General features: G+C 45.6%; 1 long non-coding RNA gene across 1 annotated transcript in view; it reads left to right on the top strand.

Annotated features, from left to right (window-relative positions):
* The window catches only part of LOC116059783, a 113,798-nt gene that overhangs the window by 45,125 nt on the left and 56,173 nt on the right, over positions 1-12,500 (top strand). Inside the window, exon 2 of the long non-coding RNA XR_004895435.1 lies at positions 7,382-7,510. This is a non-coding gene — a long non-coding RNA (uncharacterized LOC116059783). The remainder of the gene's footprint in view (positions 1-7,381; positions 7,511-12,500) is intronic.

The raw sequence follows: 12,500 nt of genomic DNA, 5'->3' as shown, positions 1-12,500 counted from the left end.
GCACACTACACACTGCATACTACTCACTACCCACTACTCACTACACACTGCACACTACCCACTACTCACTACACACTGCACACTACACACTACACACTACACACTGCTCACTGCACACTACACACTACACACTACACACTGCTCACTACACACTACTCACTACACACTACTCACTACACACTACACACTGCACACTGCACACTGCTCACTACTCACTACACACTACACACTGCACACTGCTCACTACACACTACTCACTACACACTACACACTACACACTACACACTACACACTGCTCACTGCACACTACACACTACACACTACACACTGCTCACTACACACTACTCACTACACACTACACACTACACACTACACACTGCTCACTACACACTACTCACTACACACTACACACTACACACTGTACACTACACACTGCTCACTGCACACTACACACTACACACTGCATACTGCACACTACACACTACACACTACACACTACTCACTACACACTACTCACTACACACTGCACACTACACACTACACACTACACACTACTCACTACACACTACACACTACACACTACACACTACACACTACTCACTACACACTACACACTACTCACTACACACTACACACTACTCACTACACACTACTCACTACTCACTACTCACTACACACTACTCACTACACACTACACACTACACACTACACACTACACACTACACACTACTCACTACACACTACACACTGCACACTGCTCACTACACACTACACACTACACACTGTACACTGCACACTACACACTACTCACTACACACTGCACACTACACACTGCACACTGCACACTACACACTGCACACTGCACACTACACACTACACACTGCTCACTACACACTACTCACTACACACTGCTCACTACACACTACTCACTACACACTGCACACTACACACTGCACACTGCACACTACACACTGTACACTACACACTACACACTGCTCACTACACACTACACACTACTCACTACACACTGCACACTACACACTGCACACTGCACACTACACACTGCTCACTACACACTACACACTGCTCACTACACACTACACACTGCTCACTACACACTACACACTGTACACTAACTACACACTACACACTGCACACTACACACTACACACTGCTAAGTACACACTACACACTACACACTGCACACTACACACTACACACTGCTCACTACACACTACACACTGCTCACTACACACTACACACTACACACTACACACTGCTCACTGCACACTACATACTACTCACTACACACTGCTAACTACACACTACACACTACACACTGCACACTACACACTGCACACTACACACTGCACACTACACACTGCTAACTACACACTACACACTACACACTGCACACTACACACTGCACACTACACACTGCACACTACACACTGCTCACTACACACTACACACTACACACTGCACACTACACACTACACACTACACACTGCTAACTACACACTGCACACTACACACTGCACACTACACACTGCTCACTACACACTACACACTACACACTACACACTGCACACTACACACTGCACACTACACGCTGCTAACTACACACTACACACTACTCACTACACACTACACGCTGCTAACTACACACTGCTAACTACACACTACACACTACACACTGCTAACTACACACTGCTAACTACACACTACACACTACACACTGCTAACTACACACTGCTAACTACACACTACACACTACACACTGCTAACTACACACTGCTAACTACACACTACACACTACACACTACATTTTGGATTTAAGGCTGATTACATCATTTATTTACGTCGTATTCATTGTATTGTTTATGCTGTAGGGCTGTATGGAGACGGGGACGTTAATCTACGTGATCTACATCGATGGCTGCACTTTTTGTCTCCGTCTCCCCGCCGTGCAGCGTCAGATCTGTTCTGCCGACGTTCACTGTAAACACGAGTCCCTTCTTTAATGGACCTGGTTGATTAAATTCATGTTTGGACAAAGAAAAGAAAAGAAAAGAAGCAGATAGACAGGCGCCCGCTCTCCACCGCCACTAAAGAAGACAACCCACACAGCTAATTAATTAGGGCCGGCCGGCTCATTTGTATGCTTTGTAAGCACCAATTAAGATATGCAAAATATCCGGATGAGCGCCGCAGCCTAAATATCTTTTAAGCGACCCGTCAGCACAGAGGTATGGACAAGAAAATAGATTGAGGACACGTCCTCTGCCGGCGCTGATACATTAATCTGAGGCTTCTCTGCGTCACAGTCAGGAAGTGCAGGACGGGCGGGGATTTGTCTCGGTGACTTTGGCACTTACATTACATAATAAAACATAATATCATACATTCATAGTGTACATGAATACATTCAAAAAGCTTACAGATATAAAAGGAATAGAGCAGGGGGAATGAGAGGGGGAAACGCCAGAACAGGGGGATTGAGAGGGGGGAACGCCTGAGTAGGGGGAATGAGAGTGAGAGGGGGAAACGCCAGAGCAGGGGGAATGAGAGGGGGAAACGCCAGAGCAGGGGGAATGAGAGGGGAAAAATGCCAGAGCAGGGGGAATGAGAGGGGGAAACGCCAGAGCAGGGGGAATGAGAGGGGGAAACGCCAGAGCAGGGGGAATGAGAGGGGAAAAATGCCAGAGCAGGGGGAATGAGAGGGGAAACACCAGAGCAGGAGGAATGAGAGGGGAAACACCAGAGCAGGGGGAATGAGAGGGGAAAAATGCCAGAGCAGGGGGAATGAGAGGGGTAAACGCCAGAACAGGGGGAATGAGAGGGGGAACACCAGAGCAGGAGGAATGAGAGGGGAAACACCAGAGCAGGGGGAATGAGAGGGGAAAAATGCCAGAGCAGGGGGAATGAGAGGGGTAAACGCCAGAGCAGGGGGAATGAGAGGGGGAACACCAGAGCAGGAGGAATGAGAGGGGGAACACCAGAGCAGGGGGAATGAGAGAGGGAAATGCCAGAGCAGGGGGAATGAGAGGGGGAAACGCCAGAGCAGGGGGAATGAGAGGGGGGAGATGAGAGGGGGGAGATGCCAGAGCCAGAGCAGGGGGAATGAGAGGGGGAGATGAGAGGGGGGAGATGCCAGAGCAGGGGGAATGAGAGGGGAGATGCCAGAGCAGGGGGAATGAGAGGGGGAGATGAGAGGGGGGAGATGCCAGAGCAGGGGGAATGAGAGGGGAGATGCCAGAGCAGGGGGAATTCCGGCCCATTCCCGACACTGACGTACAGTAAAATACAAATTCTCTTGGTTGGCTTCTATCTGTAGAAATTTAGTGTAGCAATGACGATCAGCGCTGGGCCTGGAGCGATATGAGAGTACTGTACACACACACACACACACACACACACACACACACACACACACACACACACACACACACACACACACACACACAGAGTCTGGTTAGCGTCAGGCTGGTGATGGATGCGGGATGAGGTCAGTCCTGAGGGGGATCCAGACTCTGGAAAAGACCTGTTGTTCTCTCTCACTGTCTCTCTGTGTCTCTCTCCCCGCTGTGCTGCAGTCCTCGGATGATCTCATCCACACACACACACACACACACACACACACACACACACACACACACACACACACACACACACACACATTCTCTCTCTCTGGGGACAGCACTGCTGGTGATTCCCTCTTAAAGGAGCTTCAGAATGTTTTGATGTTGATCAACGAACAGAAATGTGTTTTGGCTCCAAAATAAACTTTGCAATCCAACATTTAGAAATGGAAGAAGGTGTTTCTTTTAAACTCAATTCATCTAAAAGTCCACTTTCAGATTCAGTATTAGGGACCACTAAGGTCTATATAAAGAGACTTCAGATACAGTATTAGGAGACCACTAAGGTCTATATAAAGAGACTTCAGATACAGTATTAGGGACCACTAAGGTCTATATAAAGAGACTTCAGATACAGTATTAGGGACCACTAAGGCCTATAAAGAGACTTCAGATACAGTATTAGGGGACCACTAAGGTCTATATAAAGAGACTTCAGATACAGTATTAGGGACCACTAAGGTCTATATAAGTCGCCAACTTTTAACCCTTCCGAGGCGCGTCATCCAGCTGAGTTTTGCCGTCGTGTAAACACAGACCTCCGGGTACTGGAGACATTCATCTCCATGTACGGCAGAACAGAAAATCAGCAGACTGTCCCTTCAAGTTACCAGCTAACGCTAGCGTTAGCAAGTTAACGTTAGCTTGGCTACATTTTTCAAAACAAATCTAGTTGTTGTCTCGCTTTTGCCAGATCCTCCACACGCTGCGGAGCGGAGGGAGGTCTGTCTAGTCCACACAGCATTCTGGGATGGGAGAACAATGTGCTCTGGTTTATTGGCATTTCTTTAAACCAATCACAATCGTCACGGGCGGCGCTAAGTTTTTTTGTGATCGTTTTGGGCAAAAATCCTTGATTATGCGGCACGTTTTCTTAAAAAATGTGATGGAATATGCGGGATATTTATGCAATTTTATGCGATGAAATTGCAGGAACTTGCAAAAACTGCGGTTTCCTCGTGGCTTCATCGCGGGGTTTGCAGCTTTTCGATGATGTTCACGTCGCGTAATTACGTCACTTCATAACGTCACTTCATAACGTCACTTCATAACGTCACTTCATAACGTCACTTCATAACGTCCCCATGGCAACAGGGGAAAATGGCTGCTCTTGTGTGAAGTAAACGCAACATTTTTCAACTTTCTGCTAAGATATATGTGACTTTTTTGCAACGAAAATGCGGGGATTATGAAATCATGCAAGCCCTGCATATTTTGCGCGGAAATCGGCAATTTATGCGGCGAGCGAAAGTGCGGCGTATTTGAAAAATGCGGCCCCCCTGCATAGATATGCGGACTTTGGCTGATTATGCGTTGAATTACGCGATCGCATAATCGCGTTTTTCTGGAGGGACTGAAAATAGTCGTGCGGGAGAAAACTCAGATTGGACAGATAGTCTAGCTAGCTGTCTATTTACCCTGCAGAGATCTGAGGAACAGTTAACCATAGTCCTCACAAATCAGCCGGAGGTTAGAACGCCAACACAGAGACAGAGGAAGGGGACGCACATCCGGTGAAAAGACACACATCCGGCAGAATTTCCGGCAGCATCGGCGCAATTCCCAACAAGTGGAAAGTCGTGGATACAGACTACGCAAATTGTGACCCTGAAGGATCCCCCAGTCTTTACATATGAGGACAGATTGTCTTTAGGTGTGAGATGTCAAGACTTCAGTCTTTTCAAAGTCCGCTCAGCGTCTTCTCGTGTTACTTGCATTTTGTTTACGTGTCAAGTTCTGTAAAAGCTGCTTTTCACTGGTTGGGATTATAAAAATGATTATGAGCTCTGCAGACTTAAACAGGACAAAGTACTTAATCCTAGAATGAGTTGTTTACACAGAGGCACAATTCATTCATAGGCAACGAAAAGCATTTAGAACGACGCATGGCAACAAAAAAACAAACAGAAAAAAGTGAAATTAAATCAAATACAAACATATTAGACCTAGAAACAGTTGCAAAAAGGAAATCAAAGTGCAGAGAGAGAAACCAATCATGTTGCACAGACACGTTTAAAATGCTGCCGAGTCATTCTCGATACCCTAAAATAAATGTCATACATCAGAGCAGGTTTTAAACCCCAGTCCTGCCTACTGGGAGCAGATGACCAATGACAGAAGGCCGGCTAAGTGTTGCGTAACACTCAGCCCAGAGTAGAAAAAACTGTAGAAACCGGAGCGTTCAGAACAGTTGGAAATCTCAACGTTTTAGCTCACGGGGGATTTCTCTAAAATACGTTTACCTCATTATTTAAAGTTTCGGCCACACTTTACATAAAATTCCGACATTATAACGCAGAGAGAGAGAGAGAGAGAGAGAGAGAGAGAGAGAGAGAGAGAGAGAGAGAGAGAGGAGGGCCGGACGTGAGGCAGTATTATTCTGGAAATGTACTTCCGTTGATCCAGACTACTAGAAAGTCAAATAATGCAAAGCATGTTTATACAAAGACTGCACGAGATTCAGCTGTGTGCAATTTTACACACACACACACACACACACACACACACACACACACACACACACACACACACACACACACACACACATGCACACACACACACACACACACACACACACACACACACACACACACACACACACACATGCACGCACGCACATTCTCACACACACACACACACACACACATGCACACACATGCACACACAGGTGTTTAACACACACACACACGCACACACACACGCACACCCAAACACAATTACACACACACACACACACACACACACACACACACACACACACACACTAGTGCGTCTCGCTATCTTTGTGGGGACCCCTCATTGACATAATGCATTCCCTAGCCCCTTACCCTAACCTTAACCATCACCACTAAATGCCTAACCTTAACCCTTACCCTCACCCTAACCATAACCTAATTCTAACCCTAATCCTAAAACCAAGTCCAAGTCCTCAAACAGCCCTTTAAACTTGTGGGGTCCAGCATTTTGGGCCCCACAAGGCTGTCCGGATGTCCGGACCCCACAAGTATACTGCATTCCCAGTTTTTGGACCCCACGAATATAGTAAAACAAGAACACAGACACACACACACAGACAGGTGTAACTCTTGTGAATTCTCATTGGTCTTTTGTCTTCTTAAACTTTTAGTTCATACATTAACAGGTGGTGTACAGCCGTTATACTTTGCCGTGTGTGTTGTGGAAAACTGTGTATTACAACAACAACACGAGCTGCCAAGATAGTCTCTGTGGTTTTTGTATCCGTGCTCTTGAAGATCCGGCTGTCGTCCTGGTTCCAGTTAACGAGTGGAACAAAGAAACAGAAGATACATTTGCATTAAGCCGAAACTTTCCCCAACTCTCCCACGTCGCTCTGCTGCCTGTCTCTCACTCTCCTGCTGTCTGTCCCGTTCTTCTGTCCCTCTCTCTCTCTCTGTCTCTCTCTCTCTCTCTCTCTCTCCCTTCTCCACGTTTTGGCACACGTTGCCACGGTAACCACAGCCTCTCTTTTTTTAATCGTTATTTTGGGCCAAGTTGTGTAGTGCACGGTGCAGTGTTTAATGCCCATATTGGGCTCCCCTTTCATTTACGCACACACGCTGTCACGCATTCATTCACAGCCTGTTCACATGTTCACACACACACACACACACACACACACACACACACACACACACACACACACACCCACCATCAACACCTCTATGTTCTGCTGACACAAACGCACTTGTTCCTTCGTTGACATCCCTCTCTGCTTTCAGATTCCACCGGAGATTACCCAGAGTGCCGCTGGCCTGAAGATCGTCCAGGAGAGAGAAAGGAGGACGCGCTGTGATTGGAGGAGGAGTCGGAGCCCTCTGGTGAAGCCCCTCCCCCTCCGAGGAAGTGCAGTGAGTCGCAGGTTTTATCTTTATTTTTGGGCAGCTCAATTTGTCATGTACACTTGATCTGCCTTGTTGTTTTCTTAGCTTGTGTGGTTTTGGATTTCAAAATGAAGGCGCTACGTTAGCCGCTAGTTTGCTAGCGTTAGCTCCACTGGACGACGAAATAAAATGCTGCAAAGTTGTGTCTCCGTAGTGATGTTTAAACCTGTATCTGTAGAGGAAAAAGCACTTTAAAGGTCCTATGACATGCTGCTCTTTGGTCCCCTAATACTGTATCTGAAGTCTCTTTTACATAGACCTTAGTGGTCCCCTAATACTGTATCTGAAGTCTCTTTATATAGACCTTAGTGGTCTCCTAATACTGTATCTGAAGTCTCTTTATATAGACCTTAGTGGTCCCCTAATACTGTATCTGAAGTCTCTTTATATAGACCTTAGTGGTCCCCTAATACTGTATCTGAAGTCTCTTTCCCTAAATTCAGCCTTGGTGCAGAATTACAGCCACTAGAGCCAGTCCCACAATGAGCTTTCCTTAGGATGTGACATTTCTGTGTCTGTAGCTTTAAATGCTATTGAGGAGGAGAGGGGGGGGGGCAAGGTGGAGGGTGGGGGTGCCATGCTTCGCTCGTTTGCAAGCTATGATGTCTCTCTCTCATGGGTGGGCCAAATTCTCTGGGTGGGCAAAGCAGAGAAAGGGGAGGTAACCTTTCCCCTTATGACGTCATAAAGGGAAGATTCCAGATCGGCCCATCTGAGCTTTCATTTTCTCAAAGGCAGAGCAGGATACCCAGGGCTCGGTTTACACCTATCACCATTTCTAGCCACTGGGGGACCATAGGCAGGCTGGGGGAACTCACATTAATGTTAAAAAACCTCATAAAGTGACATTTTTCATGCCATGGGACCTTTAAGTCTGGAAAATCCAATCACGGGTCGCCCAGCAGAGAGAAGAGTGTAAAAGCTGCTGCACGGCGGGCTGAAAGGTGATGTTTTCTCCGAGGTCGCTGAACTTCTGGTGTTTATCAAATGCCATTTTTGGCGTTCAGCATTTGCCACCGGGTGTTTGAGTCGTGTTGGTTTAATGGCGGCTCTGCAGGAATTTGAGCTGTGACTCCTCTGCTCCTCAACCTGAGAAGGAAACAAGTTAAGTGACGTTTGCTGAGCTGCAGCAGCGGTGGAAGCTCGTCTCGGTTTTTTCTTTTTTTTTGTTTTTTTGTTGATGCAAGGCTGCCGTTTTGTCCGTGTGAACAGCCCAGGTTTGTAATTTTCACCTGCAGTGTTAGTGTGTGTTTCCAACTAATGAATGCTTCCGCGCATGTGATTTAAAAGACACGCTCAGTTCCTTGAGAGTATACAGTAACTGCTTTAAAAAACCATAGACGGCATCTCGGGAATTAAGACCGTTTGGACGCTTTGTAAATCTGTAACTCCACTGACTTTTAGTGATAGTTTGACGTAGTTTGTTGGGTCTCTGTTCTGATCTTTCTGGCTGTGTCTCATTCCGCATACTTCCGTCAGTACACTGCTGCCGTAGTGCCCACTTTCGATGGTTAGTATTGTCCCAAAACGTGACGAACACAACACATGTGAATGCGATTTTCCAGCCCGCCGCATGGTTTTATTTCGGTTATCCCTAACAGCTGGTTTGATTTGCATTGAGAGATGATTTTATGGAAAGTACCCCATGCCAATCTCTAGTTATGGTGAAGGGTATGTAATGATGTGGGGGCCAAGGGAACTTTATGAGGATGCATAGTATCCTGGATCCATGAAATAACTGGCCTTTAAAAATAATAATCTGCCTGCCTCTATGGGAATTTAACATAGGGGTGTAATGACTTATGGCCCCTGTATTTTAAGGAAGAACATTTATTTATTTACGATACATTATTCATTCACACAGAAAATTGGTGTCCTTAAAGATTGGATTTTTCCTCATTTTTTAATTAAGGCATTAAGATCAATTTCCTAAAGATTACTTTTTTATTCCTCTTTTTAGTCATCTTTACCATGGGTGTCCTAATTTGTTCCCAATGACTGTATATCTATCGTGTCACCCAGTACAAGCAGCTGTATAAGAATGGGGGAGACACAAACAGTCTGAAAGTGTCCGTATCTTGTAGTAAAGACTGAAGACTATTGAGCCAGCTGGTGTAAATCCCAGAGATTTATTCAGAGCGTCGGTCGGCAGCGATGAGTCAGTCACAGGAGGTTTTTGACCAGACGCCTCGGAGGAGAAAATCCAGCCGGAGAACCAGACATGATTAATCAAACACAAACAAGCCTCGTATTGTATAAGTCAGCATTATGAAAGTACGTTTTGTTAAAAGACTTAACGAGGGGAAATGGGTCGGATTAGAGCTGGGCAATATATTGATATTATATCCATATCGTGATATGAGACTAGATATCGTCTTAGATTTTGGATATCATAATATCATAATATGGCATAAGTGTTGTCTTTTCCTGGTTTTAAAGGCTGCATTACAGTAAAGTGATGTAATTTTCTGAACTCACCAGACTGTTGTAACTGTTCTATTATTTGCCTTTACCCACTTAGTCATTATATCCACATTACAGGGCTCTAGAGTGCGACCAAAATTTGTAAGGGTGCGACTAAGATTTTTCCTAGGTTGCACCTAACGTCCTCGCATCCGCTTCCTCTCCACGAACTAAGCGATGTCGTTTATATCGATATGGTTTAATGCTGCGTTACGTGACCCATTTCTTCTGTAAAGCCGTGCCTGTGTTTGGATCTCTCTCCACGCAGCCCCGCCCCCATTCACTCACACACGGCACCCCTGCAGCAGTTTTAATTGTTATTAACACAGCTGTGTATTGTTAAGTATGAGAGGGAAACCTGTATTGGTACCAGTGTTTACGCTGGTAACTCTCTGTTATTGCGGCGAAAAACACATTAGAAGTTATTAAATGCAACTAACTTCAGTTCGTTGAGTAATAGCGTGAGATGGAGCCTGCTGGACCTGGGCGAGAGATGTGACCCATGGCCAGAATATCATAGTTCATAAAAATACAGCGCAGTGACGATACAGACATTTCATAGCCTACACAAGACGTGTAACGCCGCTGACCCGCCAAAGCGCACTCGACCCGTGCTGGACCCATTCATAAGGAGTCAGCCGTCACTCTGTGAGTAGCGTACGCTTCAGTCCATCGCACTCCACCTCTCCCTCTGTTTTTTTTTTTTTTTTTCAAAAAAGATTTCGGCCTTTATTTTGATAGGAAAGCTGAAGACATGAAATGGGAGAGAGAGCGGGGAATGACATGCAGGAGAGGGCCGCAGGTCGGAGTCGAACCTCTATATATACCAACTGAGCTATCCGGGCGTCCTCTCTCTCTTTTAATCTGTCTGTTGTTGTTGTTGAAAACAAGTGAAGGAGCTTTCTCAGAGATATATATATTTTTCAATATATCCTAAGCTATTTATTTCAGATAACTTTCTGAATGTGTTGCAGCTGTATATTTTCAAACTGGGAAGGAAACCCTGTCTTTGCATTTTATTTTAATCACAATCTGTTTTAATGAAAGAGCTTGTGAAAAGTGGCTTCGACTTAAAACTGAACATTTAGCCCACTTGGTAAAAAAATACAGAGCTATGTATCGTGTATCCCCATTCAGCGTTAACGGCGACGCGAGGAAAAATTTGGGTGCACCGAAATTTTGTGCTGGTGCACCTAAATAAAAAAGTTAGGCGCACCAGTGCGACCAAAGCAAATAGTTATTCTGGAGCCCTGCATTACTAATGATTATTTATCAAAAATCACATTCTGTAAATATTTTGTGAAAGCACCAATAGTCAACACTGCAATATCGTTGCGGTATCGATATCGAGGTATTTTTACCTCGACATAGGCCTATTGGCCAGGTTTGCGTAAACAAACAAGGAATTTGACTCCGGCTAATCTTTGCTCTCAAAGTACAACACTCACTTAACATATAAAGAATAAACAACAAGAAAGGACAGTAAGAAATATAAAAAAATACTGTTAGGTATACAGAATAACAATACAATAGAATTTACAAATTGTACAAGAAATATACAATAACAATTGAAGAGAGGGAAGGAATAGTGCAATATGAGGGGAGGGTAGCAAGGCCCTTGTTATTTAGTCTAGCTCTAGAGCCTTTGGCAGCAGCTATAAGGAGGGATTCTGAGTTCCCAAGAGTAGACGCAGCTGTAATGGTGCATAACCTTATGCTTTTTGCAGACGATATATTATTATTTCTTATAGGAGGTGTGTTCAGGAGCATTCTGGGCGTGCTGGTCTTACAGGGAGGTGTGTTCAGGAGCATTCTGGGCGTGCTGGTCTTACAGGGAGGTGTGTTCAGGTGCATTCTGGGCATGCTGGTCTTACAGGGAGGTGTGTTCAGGAGCATTCTGGGCGTGCTGGTCTTACAGGGAGGTGTGTTCAGGTGCATTCTGGGCATGCTGGTCTTACAGGGAGGTGTGTTCAGGAGCATTCTGGGCGTGCTGGTCTTACAGGGAGGTGTGTTCAGGAGCATTCTGGGCGTGCTGGTCTTACAGGGAGGTGTGTTCAGGAGCATTCTGGGCGTGCTGGTCTTACAGGGAGGTGTGTTCAGGAGCATTCTGGGCGTGCTGGTCTTACAGGGAGGTGTGTTCAGGTGCATTCTGGGCGTATTGCTATCTTGAGGCAGAGGGAAGTGATGGCACCATTGACCAACAAAAACCTGGTCTAAAGTCAATAACGCAGCATTTCATTGTTATTTTAACAGAGCATTAGTAAAATGCTCCTAGGCTCGTGCACAGCACGCACACACTATGCTTGTTACACACACAGGGACGCACAGCAGCACACACACATGCAGAAGATTACAAATAAAAATATCCTCCATCATAATAGCAATGCTCCAAGGTCCAAACGCGCCTGGCTTTTAAAGGGAATGGGAGATGATCTCTGATTGGTTGATTGCATGTTACGCCCAAAACACACCTCTGATTAATGAAGACACTAAG

The sequence above is a fragment of the Sander lucioperca genome, chromosome 16 (genome assembly GCF_008315115.2).
Source record: "Sander lucioperca isolate FBNREF2018 chromosome 16, SLUC_FBN_1.2, whole genome shotgun sequence".
Classification (NCBI taxonomy): Eukaryota; Metazoa; Chordata; class Actinopteri; order Perciformes; family Percidae; genus Sander; species Sander lucioperca.
This window is presented reverse-complemented; position numbering and strand designations above follow the sequence as displayed.